The sequence below is a fragment of the Equus caballus genome, chromosome 20 (assembly GCF_041296265.1).
Source record: "Equus caballus isolate H_3958 breed thoroughbred chromosome 20, TB-T2T, whole genome shotgun sequence".
Classification (NCBI taxonomy): Eukaryota; Metazoa; Chordata; class Mammalia; order Perissodactyla; family Equidae; genus Equus; species Equus caballus.
Window position 1 is genome coordinate 23,209,849 of NC_091703.1, and position 19,407 is coordinate 23,229,255.

At 40.5% G+C, this 19,407-nt stretch overlaps 2 long non-coding RNA genes across 3 annotated transcripts in view; one reads left to right on the forward strand and one right to left on the reverse strand.

The window, feature by feature from the left end:
- The window catches only part of LOC111769225 (uncharacterized), a 113,811-nt gene that overhangs the window by 54,708 nt on the left and 39,696 nt on the right, over positions 1-19,407 (reverse strand). For both annotated transcript variants that reach the window (XR_011429556.1, XR_002802055.2), the window contains one exon: positions 12,636-12,723. This is a non-coding gene — a long non-coding RNA (uncharacterized lncRNA). The remainder of the gene's footprint in view (positions 1-12,635; positions 12,724-19,407) is intronic.
- On the forward strand, positions 13,658-19,163 carry LOC138919401 (uncharacterized). Its single transcript, XR_011429557.1, has 2 exons — positions 13,658-13,753; positions 16,468-19,163. It is a non-coding gene; the product is annotated as an uncharacterized lncRNA (long non-coding RNA).

A 19,407-nucleotide genomic window follows, 5' to 3' on the forward strand; every position in this document is an offset into this window, starting at 1 on the left:
AATAAAGTAAGCTGCCATTACTAAAACATGGAACAATGGAGAGGTGGCCCTTATGCCCATGAGCCAAAGGTCAACTCACTGAAAGGCTCTTCATATCACAGACATTTACTGCAGCCTGGCCCTGTCCCATCTGTCATTACTTCATTCCGCACATAGGTTTTCTACTACAACTGGAAAGGACAAATCTGAAAATCTCATTTTAGAAATCCATGGAACACAAACACAGTAAAGATATAAGTTTAAAGAAGAAAAAGCTTTAGCCTATTTAAGAAGAGAATTAACATAGATGTAAGATGTTTAAAAAAAACCCTCACATTCATAATGGGAAGAACATTAATTAGCTCTTAATGAAAGAAGAGTAGTGAGAGGTATAAGAAATGGAAAAGAAAACTGAGTTTGAACACAAAGAACTACATAAAAGTAGCAATTTAGGCCCTCAGATAGCAGTATAGAGATAGGATAATGAGGTCATCTGAGGGACCACCACTTGACAGAACAAAGAAAGGGGGAGAAAAAGCACGACATTGCCTCCAGATTATCCGGGGTTTTCCTTTTCTGGTCATCAAAAGAGGAGAAAGAGATGCTGAATATTGAACTCCCTAGGAAAGACAAAGTAAGGTAGAAAAGATACACTCTTAGTGTATTTAGCAACTTTTCAGGGTTTGTTAGTTTTGAGGCAAGCTATTTAGGTATGAAAATGAAAATCAGAATTAGATTAACTCGAATGGTAATTGATGACAAGGGAAGCGGTATTTATTTTGTGCCTTATTAATATATAATTTTATAGCTCACCCTTGATTAGCAGTGAGCTAATCAGTATTTTCTTCACTGTAGTAAACAACCTCAAGAAGAATTTTAATATTTCTACTAGCATTTTGGCAATGTGAGACTGGGTAAAAAAGGACATTGCTGAGAAAGAGATTAGGGTTTTTTTCATAGATTTACGGTTGGGGTTTTATTGATTTTTTGTCTCCATCTCCAGTAGGATTAAGTTCCTACTTTGCTCAACTCCTCTCCTTCCATATCACCCCTACCACCAATCGTACCAAATTTTAGGTGTAGATTTTCAGGATGACTTAACCAACTAATGAGGACTATGTCTAGGAATCCCTATTTCAAAACAATAGAAATTAATATTAAAACTATTTGCTGAAAAAAAACAACTGTGCCTTTACCCATCTAGAGTAGACTATTGTTGCAAGAAAACCACAGTATAAACTGCAAGATAAAAAGGGACAACCAGAAGGGCCTGCCCGATGGGGCAGTGGTAAAGTGCACATGTTCTGCTCTGGCGGCGGGGGGTTCACCAGTTCAGATCCTGAGTGCGGACATGGCACCGCTGGGCAAGCCATGCTGTGGTAGGCGTCCCACATATAAGGTAGGGGAAGATGGGCATGGATGTTAACTCAGGGCCAGTCTTCCTCAGCAAAACGAGGAGGATTGACAGTAGTTAGCTCAGGGCTAATCTTCCTCAAAAAAAAAAAAAAAAAAAAAGGACAACCAGAGAAAATAAATTATCAGTGACTAATGAAGAACTGGAATTTGTTTGTAGTTGGTTTCCTCAGGAAATAGACTTGGGGATCGGATAACAGGCTTACTGGGGGATGCAGTCAGGAATAACAGCTATAAGGGAGTGAGGAAAGAAGGATTAGGAAGAAGGAAAAGATAACTATGATGCAGTTGAATCAGAATCCTCGTCTGATCCCACAGGGAACATTAAACTCTGGATAGCCCTTTAAAGATGGTCTGAATTGAGGGAGTAGGGACTTCCGACACTTTGATTGATCAGTCATTGGATGTAAAGTATTCCTGGGAGGGACAAGGCTGCTCTCTTTGGACCTAAGGCAATTCCTGAGAGGGACTCAAATGTGAACAGTCTGAAGACAACACTCCCAGCAGCTAAGGAATTGTTCCTCAGTTGTGCATTCATTGGCAGACAGCAATGCTCACTTAGTCCATCCCTGTGCCTCTTGGACCAACTTGCTTGCATAAGTTCAGTGCCGCTTGAAATCACTCCTCCCGGATTTACATTAGTCCCCTTTCCTGGAGATTCTTATGAGAGGGAGTTTAGTAGAATTAAACAAAGTACCTGCTGCTACAGTGAGCACACAGCTATAGTTAGCATGCATTATCCCCCTCCTCTATCGCCCGTTCTACGTTCTCCTCCTCTGCTGGTCTAAGATTGTTTGCCTTGTAGGGTGACCCAGAATGTCATCCCTGGCAGGTCTATGACTTTCATCACTACATCCTTCTCAGTGTGGCTGCTGCAGTATCCATTTACTTTCAAAACTGGTCATGGGGGATATGCTGAGATGCTCCCATAGATTACAGTGATGCCAAACTTAGTCTTTCCTGCCCCTCAGCGTGTAGCAGCTGCCCTATCTCTTCCTGATGATTGGGGTCAAGTACTCCTGCCAGGGTAGTAGTTCATTCTCTCACCTGCTGGCCTCTCAGCATAAGGGCCCTGAGTGACAGGAGGCAGCCTAACTCAGAGTTTAATGGAACTGTTGATGCAGTTTCTGGTAGAAGTTCCCTCTCTGGGAATCAGGACCTTTCCCGTGGAGCACAGCTGCAAGGAAGGGAAGCACAAATCACCTAAGTGGCTCAGTGAGACTGATGAAAGGCAAAGCCACTCCTACTTCCAAGACTTGGGTCCTAGACCCATATAATCTACTTACTGGGGACACAGCACCATATAATGCTTGTTGATTTAGTTTGTATACTGGGTGCAGATGGCACTCCATTTCCTTAGGGCATCATCTTATCTCAACTTCATGTCCAAATAGCTGTTACTTCACCCTATCAAGCTAGTGGCTTCTAATTAGTGTGGCATATGATAGAACCAGCGGACCCCATGATCATGTGCCCACTGCTCCACTTCCTTTTCTGTAAAGTGGGTTCCTTAGTCCAGTTTAATGTTATGTTGTATCCCATATTAATGAAATAAACACTGGGTAAAGGCCTCGAATAGTACTGCTGAGACCCTATGAGTAGTAAATAAAAATGTGTATTTAGAATATATGTCAATTTCAGTCAAGATGAAACACTTCCCCTTCCAAGATGGAAAGGGTCTAGTGTAATCAACTTGCCACCAAGTGGCTGATTGGCCTCCTCAACAGATGATGCCATATTAGGGACTCAAAGTTACTGAAATATGGAACATTCAGCAATAGGATTAACTAGATCAGCCTTAATGAGTGGCAATCCATGCTATTGGGCTCAGGCACAGCCTTGATCTCTGTTGCCCGAAGTACTCTGTTCATGCACTCATGCGCCAGCATTTGCGTAGCCAGTGAGAAAGCTTGGCTAATATCAATTGGCTGAGTCACTTTGTCTACTTGCTCGCATAGTGCCTCTTTCACAGTGGAGGAGCTCTGTTGGGTGTTATCATACGATACAAAGATTTTCACACATCCTGCCCCTCTTCCATAGATTCATGCACATGTCTCTTCCTCAGACATTCTTATCCCTAGTCTTTCGCTTTTGAAGCTTCTGACCAACTGATGAAACTATTTACCATTGCCTATGAATCCATGTATGTGCTTCCCTCATACATACTACTTCTCTTTTTACAAAAAGTGGAGGACTATATAAACTGTTCAAAGCTTTTCTCTTCACCACTGTCTTTCTGGGACACCTCTGAGTGGAGCTTTAGCACAGAAGCTGTCTATTTTTGGCTTGGACCTATATACCAAGTAAATCCATTTGTGACACACCTTGGCCGCCTTCTCCTCCATCATCCGGTTATGAGGGACCCGGCATATGGCTCATAGGTACTAGCTGATGGAGAGGTGCCCCTGCAATATTAGGGGATGGCATGGGAGTATGTGTTACCTGCTCGTGCAGCTTACTTGTACCCACTTTGCCTGCTCACGCCCAAACTTGAATTAGAGCTATCTGTGCTAGGAGATCATAATATCTTCCATATTAGATGGATTGCTGATGGTTCCATCTAATCCTGCGATTTCGTGGATCTAAATGTCCATATTGTAGTTTTCCTAAATGACCTTCCCGGAAACTCAACATGATGTGTTTTCTCCTCCCAGCACCGATGTCTCCAATGCCATAGGGTTTTCTAGATCTTATTGCCCACCTGGTAAGCTGTATATATCATAGCTTGCTCCTGCTGCAGAGCCCTTTCCTACTCTAGGCTCCACTCGACTTGGGAACCTTCTGTGCCACTTGGTAAATTGGTTGGGGAAGTACCCACAAGTGTAAAATATGCTGCCTCTATAACTTGAAGAGGCCTATCAAGCATTATCTTTCCCTCTTGGTTGTGACAAGTGTGATATAAACCTGATAAATACACTATATCCGGCTGGCTGTAAATGGGCCAATTGTTGGAGTGGTGTTAGTCCACTGTGATCTTCTAAGATCTTTCAGACTTTTCTAAGGGCCAGAGCAGTGAGTTAAAGGTGGATATGGTAGAGGCAACAGTCTTCAAATCCTTCAGGTCACTAAGTGTGACAATAATCTCTTCTGATACATGATGTGGCTTTATATTTATTAACTTGACTTGGGTGGGCAAAGGGGAATAGTGTTAGAGCTTTAGCTTAGTCTTTCCCACTTTGGCAGCTTTTACTCCACAGACCAAAAATTCAACACAATGGTTCTGCCAACTCCAACTATAAACATGCCTATTATAAATTTGTGTGCTGGGAAAATAAACACTGGGTGTATTTGTGAACCCAGTGAACTCCTGTGACCTGAACATGAGCCAGGATTCCACTTATTACCTAGCCCTCCCCCTTGACCCATAATTCACCATTTCTCAAAATACTGAGGTATTTCCCTTTCTGCTGTGTATTGTTACTTGAGTATATGGCCATAGGTAACTTAAGGAAGCTCTGGAGAAATTGGTACTGTGTTTATAAGCTGAGATTTTGCAGAGCCCCTCCTCCTGGGAATTTGGCCTCTCTTTCAGTTGATGGGCTCTGGATTTAAAAATTGGCTAAGTTATAGAAGGCAAGGGATCTTGACTTTTGATTGGAATGGTTGCCTTCAGTCTCCTGATCATCCTTTCTTTAGTTTCTGGATTGTATATGCTGAGCAATACTCCTGCTGGCTGACCATCTATTTTGCCCTCAGAAAGGCTTTTTCTATTAACCTTCTCTATAGCTTTCCGCAGGTCAGTTATCCACGGCTGCCACTCCAGCCTCACTGCCTTTTATGGTAATTGCGTCCACCGTACTGATAATAGTTAAGCACTGCCACCTGGCCTCTTATTTCAGGATTCCGTCATCCACCATTGCTATCAGGAAGCCCACTTCTTTAACAGCATCTCCTATTATACCAGCCCCATGAACAGCCACCACTGGGCTTCTCGATGATGCTGACGTTTCTCTCAGAAGCTCATTTTTTGTGGTTTTGGAACATAGCTCTTCCATGGAACACAGTGAACTGCTGGTTTTCTGGTCTTACATATTACGTACTTTCTAGAACACCCACTATTGTGTGCCTTTTGATCCCTTCTTCTACTCTCTGCCACAGAGGTCCTGGAGCTTTTATTTTACTTCCTTAAATCATCCTTTCTCAATTCTTCTAAAATCCATTCTAGCAGCATGTTAGCACTGTCCCCTGGGACCCCTGTCTCTAGGGAAAGTGCTCACTTTGATCAAATACCCTCAGAATACAATCCTATATGCATCCTTCTGGCTTGCCCTGGTATATGCCAGCTCCATTTTGCACTTCCTTCTGAGTATGGACCACTTAGCAGATCAGCATTTTCCCAGTCAGGGAACATTTGACTTAGCCCTAGTTAATTGTCTGGTGGCCAAGAGGAACTGTGTGGGCAGATGCTGACGGAGGCATGCCTTGTCTTGAAAGGCAGAAGTCTTTTCATTGTCTTCAAGCAAAAAGGGAGAGGCACTAGTCTTGAACAAGAGGAAATGGGCCACTTCTGCAGGCCCAGGGGATTCAGAAGTATCTAAAGATTCAGGAGTCTGAGTGCATTCACTCATCTGTTCCCATCCCAAGTCTCAGGTTGCTGCTCCCTCCCAGTCAGGGCCCTAACCTTGGCAAAGCAGACCTCTTGGGATTTAAAATACAATTTTCTCTATGACACATTCTTCTAATTGCATCCTGGACCTGATCTTCAGTTTTTTCTGCCTCTTTCTGTAGAAGATGAGAACCTTTTTATATACTGCCAAGGAGGTCCTCTAGCTATCACTCTTTGCCTTAAATTGATTAATCTCCCTCATCCTTGCTTCTTCAGTGCATTGATAGCCACCAGTTCCATCATCTCTTATAATTCCTACCTCCCTGGAACCTCTCAAATACCTGGGATATTTCACATGCTTATACATCCCTTCCACTGGTATCCCATCCCAGTTCACCAGTCAGCATTGGTCAAAGTTTTTATAATACACCACTACTTTTCAGGAATTATTAATATTCTATTTACCTGAACTAATAGAGTCCCTGTTGTCAGCAGCCTGGCCGATGATACAGCTCCACAATCACTTTTAGAGTCTGTTTCCTCGGACCGCTCCTGGCACTAAGTGTCTTAAATTGAGAAACAAACACTGAGATAGAGATTTACATTCAGATGGTTTATTGGGGTGTGCTCTCAGAAACACCCGTAACAGAAAGAGGGAAGTAGGATTGCCCAGAAAGAGATGTTGCACTTAGAAGCAGTTGCCACAGAGGCCTCAGATGATCTCACAGAAAGCTCTGAAGCTGAGACGGTCCTATGGAGATGTTCCTAATGGAGGCAAGGGGGCCCAGAATTTCAGTCCTACATGGACCAGTTGTTGAATGCTGCCTGCCTCTTGAGTGAGGGTGCAATATGAGGCAAGAATGCTTCTTTTGGCTGAGGACAATTCCTGGGATAGGAGACAGCTGTGAACTGTCAGCAGGCACCATTCTCCAGCCACTAGGGAAATGAATGCCTCCTCCCTCAAGAGTGAATCTTGGCAGAGCAGCAGTGTCTACTACGGCATCAAGCAACAGGCTACATTTTGCGGCAAGGAAACCAGGTAACCTATGCTAACTGTGCCTCAGGCCGATAGCTGTAGCCCAAAGGGACTTTCACACTCCAATCCCATATGAGATCCCTTATAGTCAATCAAGCAGGGAAAGCTGCCTTGACCTTCATCTTTTCAAAGGAAAGAGTGCCAAGCTTGCCAGAGCAGGGTATATTTTCTTCTGCAGCAAAGTTCTCCCATAATAATTAGAGTCAGAATGGCATAAATCACCTCCAAACAATGGTTATGAACAAACCTTTATATACTATGAGTAACTACCCAGTATATTGCAGTCCTAGTTAACATCCATGATTCCTCTGATCTGGGAGACATAATGGATTCCAGGGGGTTCTGGTAGAGTTGTAAGCCTTTAGCAAGCCAAATGCTCCACATAATTAAATGTAGATTGGGGAGAGTTCTGCCTGCAAATCAGAGTGAAACAGCATAACATATGGTCCGGGTGTCAAATTTAAAAGGATATTTGTGGAAAGAAGTGTGCCTATCTGGAGGCAATTGGCCATAAAGCCCATGAAAAAGAAAATTCTGGAAGAGTTTCAAGGGTAAAACTCAGTGCTGCATAGAAGCAGAGTATTATCCTGAAATTTCCGTCTTCCTCTTCTATCACCTTTTACTCTTCCTTTGCAAATCTATGTAAGCTTCATATGTCTATTCTGTGAGTTTAAATTTTGAAATTTGGAATGTGTACTCCATAATGAAAGGGGAAGAAGAGCCAAGTTTTCAACTCAAGGTTGAGTATGTGCTTATTTGCAATGCAAAATAACTGATAACAGAAGACAGAGAAGGGAAGAGAAAAACAAAAGTTTCCCACTTAGATTTAGTGCAGATATTTTCACTCATAAAAGTGTGCTTATCATTGATTTTAAAAACACACAAACAATTAGAAAAACAAAAAGGTTCAAAACTTTAAGTGAAAACCCTCAAGAACAAAGGGGTTTTGCTCATTCATTGCAAACAAGGTTAACCCTCTTGCAAATGGAAAATGGGAGACCACTGTCTTCCCAAGCATGAAAACTCGGAATTTCCTACTTCCTTCTTCACTCTCAGAAAATGACATGAAGCTTATACAGAATTTTTCAGGAAAAAAATGAAGCTACTGGCTGGAATTTTCTCCACTTCTTGTCTCTAAACCTTTTTCCCACCTGTTATAACAACGGAGAGTTTCTCCATCCAATAACCAATCTTTCAGCCTGTGGTCCATTTCCCATCCCCTACAAAATTCTCAGAAATTTGGTACTAGTAATTATGCTTTTTCTTTCCTGTGCTCTTGTTTTTCTTCTCTCTCCACTAGAAGCTTTCAATCAGCAAGTGAATGTGTTACTTGCTCTGCACTAGCTGTTTCTATATTTTCATCTTACACTGACTCTCCAGCTTACACCCATATAGTTTCCTCTCTCACGGCTGAAAGGGCTCTTGCTGAGATCATCAATAATTTTTATGTTGCTAAATTATCTTTTCTGAGCTTGTAGTAGATTTTTTTCCCTGTTGACTAATCCCTACCTCTTTGATTTTCTTGTCATTAAGAGCTCTTGATCTTTCTCTTTCTTCTTTGGCCACTTATCCTCTACACAACTTTTTTTTGTTTGTGTGAAGACGATTAGCCCTGAGCTAACATCTGTTGCCAGTCTTCCTCTTTTTGCTTGAGGATGATGGTCCCTGAGCTAACATCCATGCCAATCTTCCTCTACTTTGTATGTGGGATGCTGCCACAGCACGGCTTGATGAGTGGTGCTAGGTCCATGCCCAAGATCCAAACCTGTGAACTCCTGGCCACTAAAACAGAATGTGCAAACTTAACCACTATGCCACCATGATGGCCCTCTACTCAACTTTTAAATGTTGTCATTCCTCAAGATTTGACCCTAGTCTCTCTTCCCATCTTCCTTTTTTCCTGTCTCCTTAAGTCAGCTCATTGTTAAGTCTTCGATAGCTATTGCTGCATAAAACATAGCAATGAAATATCAGTGGCATACACCTTGCCAGCGCATCTGTAGGTCACTCAGACTCCAGCTAGTCTGGACTGGACTGGACTTGATTTGTCTTCAAGTTGCAAGTTGGCTCCAGGTCTGCTGACATCTTTCATACTCCTTGGAGCAACAGCTCACCAAGATTGGTGAAAGGCTGTAGTGCAATAAGACAAGCCCAATTGCATAAGCTCATTTCAAGCCTCTGACTATGTTGCATATGCTAACATGCCATTGGCCAAAGCAAGTCACATGGCAAGCCCTAAGACTAGGAACCAGGAAGTAATTCCTTTCACGGTGGAGGGGAGGAAGTGGATGTTTTATGAATAGTGATCTAATCTTCTATATTAGCTATATGTTTACAACTAATGACTCTCAATATTTATATCTCCATCTTAGAATTTCCTCTTAACTCTTGACCTATATATGCAGTCGTCTACTTGATGTCTCCAATTTTTTTTTTCACAGGTACTTCAACATTAACATATTCAAACTTCATCATCTTCTTTGTCAGATTTCCTCTTCCTTCATGATTCCCTAGCTCAATGAATAACACGACCATTCACCAAGTTGTATGACGCAGCCAGCTAGGAATATCCTCAATATCTTCTTCTCCTTAACTAGGCCCAAGAAAATATGATTAATCAACAATTTACATCCTCTTTAAACCCAAAAATATCTTCTCTTTAATCTCCAGACCCACATACAACTTCAAGCAACCATCATTTCTTGGCTGGATTAGAGCAATTGCCTCCTGACTACTAACCCCACATCAACATTGTTCCAACAAACCCAAATCCGTTCTCAACAATGTGCCCTGACAGATCTTCAAACAGGAGTTATTTTCATTGATTCTGCCCACTGACTCTACATACACAGATACACACACGCACACACACACAAATCCTTTCAATAACTTCAACAGCCTCCTTTTGCGTCTCTTCCTTTGTTTTACTTTGTGTTCCACTGTACTCATCCTTCTTCTGTTTCTAGAAAAGTTCATGTTTTTTCTTGCTCAGGGCCTTCACCTATGCTGTTCCATCTTTTATTTTATTATTATTTTTTTTTGAGGAAGATTTGAGCTAACTACTGCCAATCCTCCTCTTTTTGCTGAGGAGCACTGGCCCTGAGCTAACATCCATGCCCATCTTCCTCTACTTTATACATGTGACACCTACCACAGCATGGCTTTTGCCAAGTGGTGCCATGTCCGCACCCAGGATCCGAACCGGTGAAACCCGGGCCGCTGAGAAGTGGAACGTGTGAACTTAACCGCTATGCCACTGGGTCAGGCCTATTTTTTTTTTATTATTATTACTGTTATTTTTTAAGATTGGCCTTCAGCTAACAAGTTGCAAATCTTCCTCTTTTTTCTTTTCTTTTTCTCCCCAAAGCCCCAGTACATAGTTGTACATCATGGTTGCAAGTCATTCTAGTTCTTCCATGTGGGACGCCACCACAGCGTGGCCTGGTGATCAGTCTTAGGTCTGCACCAAGAATCCTAACCAGCAAACCCCATGCCACTGAAGTGGAGCATGTGAACTTAACCACTCAGCCACAGGGCCGGCCCCTGTTCCATTTTTTAGAATGACTATTTTCTCCTGTTTCACCAAGCTGTTTGTTTATCCTTCAAAGGTCATCTCATAAGTTATTCTACTTACTGTGTAATCTCATTGCATTCTGCACTTCTTCTAGACTCTTAGGAAAATTGTGACTAAATTATCAATTGTGTTGTTTATTCCACCCCTACCCATCTGCACTCTTCTTCTAGAAATAGAATGCAAGGCTCATTTGAGCAAATACCATGTCTCTCTTGTTCATTCTGTATCTCTAGCACCCGGTGCCTAAAGCAGTTCCTGGTACCTAATAAATAATTGATTAATAGTATTTATTGATTTATTGAACAAATGAATAAATCCTTGATTATCACTGAGCCTTAGTGTTAAAATGATCCTTAAAGGGACCTTGAAGTAATCTCCTGTAGTCCTTAGTCTTATGTCTAAATTTTCTCTGGATCCTTCCTCCATGTAATTCTAAGGAAATTAAAGCAATTTCCTGATATTATTAAATCAGCTAGTTTTTGCACAGTTGGAGTCCAGAACTCCTGGTTTATTTATACATGCTATCTATAGAAATTCAAAACCCATGCTTCCTTAGAACTTAAAGGTTAAAATCAACATTATAAATACAAGTCTTTAAGTTCACAATATCCTTAGAGTAAGCAGTATTGTATAAATTAAATGAAAAAGTAATATCATTAAAAGAATCAAAAGACAAGCCACAGACTAGGAGAAAAATATTCCAAAATATGCTACAGATAAAGGAACGTATCCATAATATACAAAGAACTCTTAAAACTCAATAATAAGAAAACAAACAACCCTGTTAAAAAGTGGGCAAAGGACCTGAACAGATACCTCACCAAAAAAGACATACAGATGGAAATAAGTGTATTACAAGATGCTCAACATCATACGTCATCAGGGTTTTGCAAATTAAAATGCCAGTGAGATATCACTACATACCTATTAGAATGGCCAAAATCCAAAACGTTGACAGTAGCGAATGTAGGCAATAATGTGGGGCAACAGGAACCCCCATTCATTGCTGCTGGGAGTGCAAAATGCTACAGCCACTTTGGAAAACAGTTGGCATTTTTTTGTGGAATTGAACATATGTGTACCATACAATCCAGCAATCATGCTATGTGATATTTAATCAAATGAATTTAAAACTTATGTCCACACAAGGGCCGGCCCCGTGGCCAAGCAGTTAAGTCCGCACGCTCTGATTCTGCGGCCCAGGGTTTCACCAGTTCAGATCCTGGGCACGGACATAGCACCACTCATCAAGCCACGTTAAGGCAGCATCCCACATGCCACAACTAGAAGGACCCACAACTAAAAATATACAACTATGTACCAGGGGCCTTTGGGGAGAAAAAGGAAAAATAAAATCTTTAAAAAAAAAAAAATGTCCACACAAAAACCTGCGCACAAATGTTTATAGCAGCTTTACTCATAATTGCCAGAATTTGGAAGGTTTCAATTAGTGAATGGATGAACTGTGGCACATCCATAAAATGAAAGGTTATTCAGTGATAAAAACATATAACTATCAAGCCACAGAAAAAAATGGAGCAAACTTAAATGGATATTGCTAAGTGAAAAAAGCCAACCGGAAAGCTTACATACTTTATGATTCCAACTATGTGACATTCTGGAAAAGGCAAAACTATGGAGACAGTAAAAAGATGAGTGGTTGCCAGGGATTCTCAGAAAGGGGGAGAGGAATGAATAGGCGAAGCGTAAGGGATTTTTAGGGTGGTGAAATTATTCTGTAGGGTACTATAATGGTGGATGTATGCTGTTATACATTTTTCAAAACCTACAGATTGTACAATACTGAGTCAACCCTTTTGTAAATTATGAACATTAGTTAACAATAATGTATCAGTATTGGCTCATCAATTGTAATGATGTGCCACATTAGATGTTGATAACAGGAAAAACCGTGCGGAGGGTGGCAATGAAAGAGAATATTGGAAGTCTTTCAGCCCAGTTTTTCTATAAACTTAAAAATGCTCTGAAAAATTGTCTATTAATAACAAAAAAAAGATGTAGGAAACACTCATATTGTAAGTAGTCTGTAGTTAACACAGGGGGGAAGAAAAGAAATTCTTTACCACCTAGCACAGAGGTTGCTGTGGTCCAAATGGGCTTCATAAATTAGCAGCATATTGAGCTGGAATCACGAACAATGGATGTGGAAGTAGCCTGGAGAAAACAAAGCGTGATAAAAACGGTTGGTTAAAAATAAAAGTAATATAATCATCATTCTCTACGGTTGGTAAATAAATTAAAGATAAGATACTGAGAATTTTGTCATCAATTTACTTTCAAGACGACTGTTCAGTTTCCAAGTGGCGGTCCTTAACTAATTTTTTCTTGCTCCCATTGAATTCTTTTGTAAGACGGTGGACAGATGCTTAGCAGCTGTTGCTGTATGTCAGGAAGCAGCTTTATAACTCTGTCTCCCAATGAAATAAATACAAACTGTAGGTAATAGAAGTTCCAGTTCTCCCGTCAGTGGTATGTACTGGGAATGTTATAATGGCTACCACCTGATATATGTAGAAAGGAAGCAAGTACGAAAATGTTCCATGCACCTCATGCCTTTCTGAAAAATGATCGCTTTCCCCCAAGACATATGGGGGAAACAACTGCTTTCCTGAATGTGTAATGTCTCAGGGTACAGACGAAGCCAGTCGGCTTGACAGATAACAGCAAGGAGAGAAATATATGAACATTTCTCTTTGGGCCAAGAAGCAATAATGTGTCTTACTAGAGTTACTGCCTCTATTAAAACTAGATACATGATATTAATTGTGTTACTACAGGAGAGAGAAACAAGGGCTGGAGCACAGCTCCAAAACAGCATGGCAACTGTCACTTCCCAGTTCAGCCTTTTCTAATTAAGTCCCAATGGGGTCTCCTGTTCTTTTCAGTAATGTGCACTTCTCAGGATAAATGATATTTAAACACGTGGAAATATCCCTGCCTCCAAATTGGTCACCAGTTCAAATTCTTGCTAGATGGTAGTGACGGCAAATTAGTGCACACTTCTCTGAGGTCTGTTTGTTTCCCAGTGAGCGATTGTGAGTTAATAGGTTCTCTCTGCCTCATCAGAGCAGACCATGGCTACAGGTAAGACCGAAGTCAGCAGAGGGCAAGACAGAACAACACCAGCCATACGGAGTGACATAGAAAATTCAATCTGGGAGGAACCAACATCACAACCAGAATGGTAGCTGTCTGTTTGCCATTTTCGTAGTTTTCAATTTAGCTGGTTTGAGGGCAAGGGGTTCTCTATACCTTGAAAACCTCCAGCCAAGTCTAATATTTTTTATGCGAGGTCTCAGAATATTGAGAGGGAATATGCGTCTGTCTATTCTGTTGGCTCCCCTCCGTGGCTGTGCCTCTTTGCTCAGCTGTGTCTACCTTGTGTGTTTACAGTTCTTTATTTGCTTCCAGTGTCAATCTAGTCTTCTCAGCCCTAGTACTCAAACACCTTTTAGTACTCATTTCTCTTTTCCTGGACTTTCTCTGAGCTTATTACATTTCCGAAGACAGAAAACAAACAAAATTGTATCTGAAACTGAAAACCACAAAAACTGGTAAAACATATCACAATAATACTTTCTTTGTACCTTTTTCTCAAGCTTTGAGTTTCTAAAGATAAAAATTGCACTTTTGAAAAGGAAAAGTCTATGAGTTTATAAATATAGAATTAAAGTTAACCAATTAGATTATAAAGAAAAGCTGCCAGTTCCAGCAGAAAACAATCTATGAGGATTGATTTAATAATTGTTATGTCCAATTGGGGACATATCTGATTTGAGCCAGAGGTGAATTGCTGATCTAGAAGGAAAAGCCGCATGCCTCATTCACCTGGCCGTGTTCACTCCCCAGAGCCTTGCTCACTTCCCTGTGCACTGTTAATAAAAGAAGTGAGCCCTGGGAGGACATCTATTTTACTACGCTATTATTCCATAGGGTAGTGTCCTAGGTTAGTTAATAAAGCTTCATTAACAATTGCTAGCAGAGCCCCTCAAGCTTTCCAAGAATTCATTTTACAAGAATGGAAAGAACATCACAATTTCCCCCCATATCCAATTTCAAATACCCTAAAGCAAAGAATAAGAAGTTGGAAACACAAAAAGGTATATGCTGTCTTTTGCAATGTCAAAAACAGTCCTTCTAGGGGTCACCGTTAGTTACCGAACAACCAGTGTGGGATTAAAAGTGCTGCCATGTGAAAAGTGCGTCTTTGTCCTGTGGAGCACAGCACTCGATCACACAGCTTATGGGAAGCATCCACAGTTTTCGCCCTGGATGTTCTAAATGTCACACAAAGGTAGTAAGGAATTTTTCTTAAAGCCCCTGATATAAGCACAATGGGGTTGTTGTGCCCCACTTTATTGTCGCCATTTATTTAATGCCGGCACCGTATTTGCTAAGGTGAATACAATGCATACTTGCTTGGCACGTGTTTGAAACTTTCATTCAGAGAGCCTGATGATTATTAACACATGTTGTCTCAATAATTAAGAGGTAACTAGGTCATTAAGAACTCATTAATCTTCAGAATTTTTTTATCCCACAGGATCATGTGAGGAGGTAGAACAGGAAAAAATATTCTTTACTTTTCCACTGGAAATGAAATAAAAGCCATATGATAATGGATTTGGAAGGTAGACCTATGCTTCATTCAGTTTATATTTCATCTGAAGAGTTCCTTAGTATTTTAGAGTATGGTCTTTCATTTTGTTTATAAAGATGTATCTTCTAACAACCACCCAGATATAAATGTTTCTGTTAAATACGTATTGGAGTTGGCAAAAAAAGTTATAATTTTTCCGCTTTAGCTTTGTCTACACTTGAGCGATAAAAACATTAGGTATTCCTTGTCAACTCCGTGTCCTTCTCCCAATGCTCCTCATCCTTGCATGCCTTCTCGCCTCTTTTCCTTTTTACGGATTTCCTTTCCTTCCACCAATCTCTCTCTCTCTCTTTTTTCTCCTGACTATCTCCAACTTCTCCACCAAGATGCAAGGCCATTACACTGCTTTAAAGTATAAGATCTTATTTCCTGAAGCATTGCACAACTGGAAGTCTAAGATTTCTTAGCATCAAGAACAAAGACTTTCATTTTGTAAAATACTTAGTCCTAAGCGATCCTCTCTCTTATTGAGCTGAGAATTTCAGCATCTTGCTGAAGGCTTAAAGCCGTTCAAACCAGGCAGTGCAGTAGAAAGAAAAACTCACAATATTTTCCTGTAGAAGGTTTTTAATGAAATAATGATCTTCGAAGATGTGAGCCTGACAGCTCGGGAGACAGAGATACTCTCATTAGCCAAAGGGCCAGCATAGCGTGGGTCAGCAGCAGGACACCAGCCTGTACTTCTGGCTTGAGGCAAATCGGCTCCAGTGAAAGTTCAGTCTTGCTCTTCACCCCGTCTGCTGAGCCCAGGCAGCAGAGCCCCGATTAGTACCAGCTGTGAGGGCGAGCTTTCTGATGGAGAGATGGTTCAACTCAAAGCTGAGCTGACTGTCCAGCGTGATGCAACAAAGCATCATTAGGCTATAAAATCTCCGTGCTCCCACCATCCTAATCAAGCCCCAATCAAAGATACACCCAGCAGCCCATTACTTACTTCTTTGTCATCTCTTTTGCCCAACATCAATAATGAAACTACAAATCAAGTCAGCCCGGTGTGCTATTCTGACGAAGCAAAAAGAAAAAAGCTTGTCCTCTTATACTTCATAGTTCAAATTTGATTTTTGAAGGAGATAGTTTTCTCTAATAAACACATATGATTTTACAAAAGTCATTAAGAAACAAGTGCCTGATGCTTTCTTAGTTCACACATTAGACAGTAGTATTTGGAAAATAATTCACTTTTACAGAAAATTTACTAAAATTCGCTGTATTTCACACCTCTATTTCTGAACTTCCAGGGAAAGCCGATAAAAAGACACACAATGACAGTCAAATAGAAGATCATCATTCTACTACAATGTGGATCACGCCACCTGCACAACCATATGCCTCAGTAGCAGTCAACTTTCCAAAACGAGGCCAAGATTGGTATCACCATTGTTTCCTTAGGCTATTGGTATTAGTGTTAAATAACTAATGAGCATATCTCATTTGGAAGAAAACCTGAGGCTGTGTCAGGATGTCTAGTAGTAACTTCAGTGTACATGAAAGTGATTGCAAACCACATAAATATAGCTCAAGAAATCCACCACAAATGTATTCCTAAATTAACTGCTTATCTAGATCCTTCCAAAATGCTCACAGCCACCTCAGCACCAGCCAACGTGAGGGGAAATGTAGTGGAAGGGGACTCAGAATGGAATATTTCACTTTTCAAATTTTATGACTATATGACCATGTTAAATATCTAAGGTCTTGGAAGGGTCTGATGTAAGAGTAGGCACTAAAGCCTAAGCTTCTTAATTTTATAGCAGATTTGCTTCTGATATTTTGGTATATTTGGAAGCTCTATACTGTGGTCATTCCAGAAATTTCAATTTAAATGTGACAGATCTGTTGACTTTTCAAGTATGCCAAGCATTCTTGTTGATAAGTACTCGTTTCTCATCTCAAAAATTGAAATTTGTGGAGGCACTGATGCCAAGGCTCCAAAAAATAGACTTCTCAGGCCAATTCTAATCCTGTCAGGGGGAATTTGGGAAGCCATGTACCATTACCATGTAGATAACGCCAGACTGACCTGTAACCTCGAAAACTAGCTAGATCTTCTGGGGCGTCTTGTGGGAAAAACTATAGACGGTACATAGAAGGAGGAAGATCTTGCTAGGGGAGCTTCATAAACACTTAGAAGCCAGCAGTAGGCAGAAGTCCTCGAAGATGGAATGGTATCCAGGAGGTCTCAGAGGGCCTGGGAGTGAGTTGTCAGTGTCTGGGCAGCACAATAGAGCATGGAATCAGGTGAGTCTTGTAGGAGAACAAAGAATTGGGCACATGAAGTTGGAACTAGTAAACAAGTATGGCCTCTGGTCCCCAAAGATTCTCCTCCCAAGACAAGAAGTCTGCCACAGGAAAGTAGACAGGACCCTATTAACAGAACTGGAATTACAACACAAACGTGGGACTCAATTTTACTCCAGGTTCAGTCACTGTCTCCCTATTTGAGTCTCCTATGCCTGAATCTCTGCCTTATGAGCCCACATAGCATCCCATTTCTACAACGCCACTGGACAGGGGTTCTGACTTTTTCCTATTAATTCATTTATTAATCAAGAAGGATGTATTTAAATGCTTGTTATGCCAGGCTCAGTTTTAGTTACAAAATCCCTAACACTTGGAGTTTATAATCTAGTGAAAAGGCATGAAAATAAGAATAAGATAAATAAATCATTTCAGATGTTGGTAAGTGCTATGAGGAAAATAGCAGTAATAGCATAAGGTACATCCATGGTGGGGGAATTACTTTCTCTAGGGTGATGACGAGGAAAGATGTCCACGAGGAAGTAAAATTTAAGCCAAGACCTGAGTGATGAGAGTCAGCTACACAATGGTCTAAGGGGAGAGTGTTTCAGACAAGAGAATCAACAAATGCAAAATCTCTGGCCCTTGGCATGTTTCAGAGACAGAAAGACTAAATATATAGCAAACGATGCATAAAGTGATGGGAGATAAGTGTAGAGAAGGAGGCACGGCATCAAATTACCTAGATACCAAGTTAAGAAATAGACACTTTATTTTAACTGACTCGGGAGTCATTGAATGTTTTAAAGCAGGAATGTAATGGAAACCTATTTATTCTTCAAAATGATTGCTCTAACTTCCACAAGAAAAATGTCAACATTCCTCTCTCTATTTCCCATGTCTGGGTGTTCCCCTTGATTTTTCCTTAAATCCTTCTAGATAATCTCCCTCAACCTGATGAACCCACTCAGCCAGTTCTCTCTGGTTTGGATTTTGTCCTATTGCAAACCAGGCCCAGTTCTGATACTGTAAAGAAATTCCTGAGTGGCCAGAGAACCAGTAGATGAAGGACCCAGCCCAGTACAGTGCTGGATGGCATCTGTTTTCCACTGAGAATTTTGGCAAACCCAAATTTCTTTGGAGGGAAAATACGGTAATTTCTTGTTTGGATTTCCAAACAAATTTGACATACCCAGAGATCTTTATCTAACACTAAAGTAGGGGGTCACTGGCTGCCATATATAAATTTTTTATTAAAAAATTAAAATGTAACAAAATCCACAGAACACAGCAACTGTAATAAACATCATTTAATATTCTTTATTTTAAGGGATGTCTCAGAATCTTGCAATAGCACATAGTTATAATTATGAACATCACTGTCAACTAAAATAAGACTGGATTCATGGAAATGCATAGAGTTTATAATCTCAGCGATAACAATAATGACGAAAACCCAAAAACTCCTAGATCTTTGTGTGAATAAATCAAGTTTTTCAAAACTTATTCCTTTGGGATTCATAGGATGTCAAAAGCTCTGTTGATAAGTACAAAGGGAGCAGAAAATGAAGCGTTTTAATCTGCCAGTTTCATATGAAAATAAAATAGATTCTGAAACTTTAAAATGCCTAGATTTTTTGGGTAATGATGATGGGGCATGGTTTAGTCTTAACAAATTACTAACAATAATATAAAAGGAAAAATGACAGTGAATATATATTAACAAGATGTCAAATTTTTTCAGGGTTAGAATATTGAGCTCAAGCCAACAAAAACCCAAAGCCAAATTAGAGGAAGACCAAAAAGGTAAAATGCAGCCTCCCTAAAGCCAGAATGGAGTATTGGGTTGAACAATATGTATAAAGAATTAATGTTTTATACTCTCTGAACAGCAGGCTAATCCTATCAGGAACAAGTATTGATTTACATTTCACATCTAA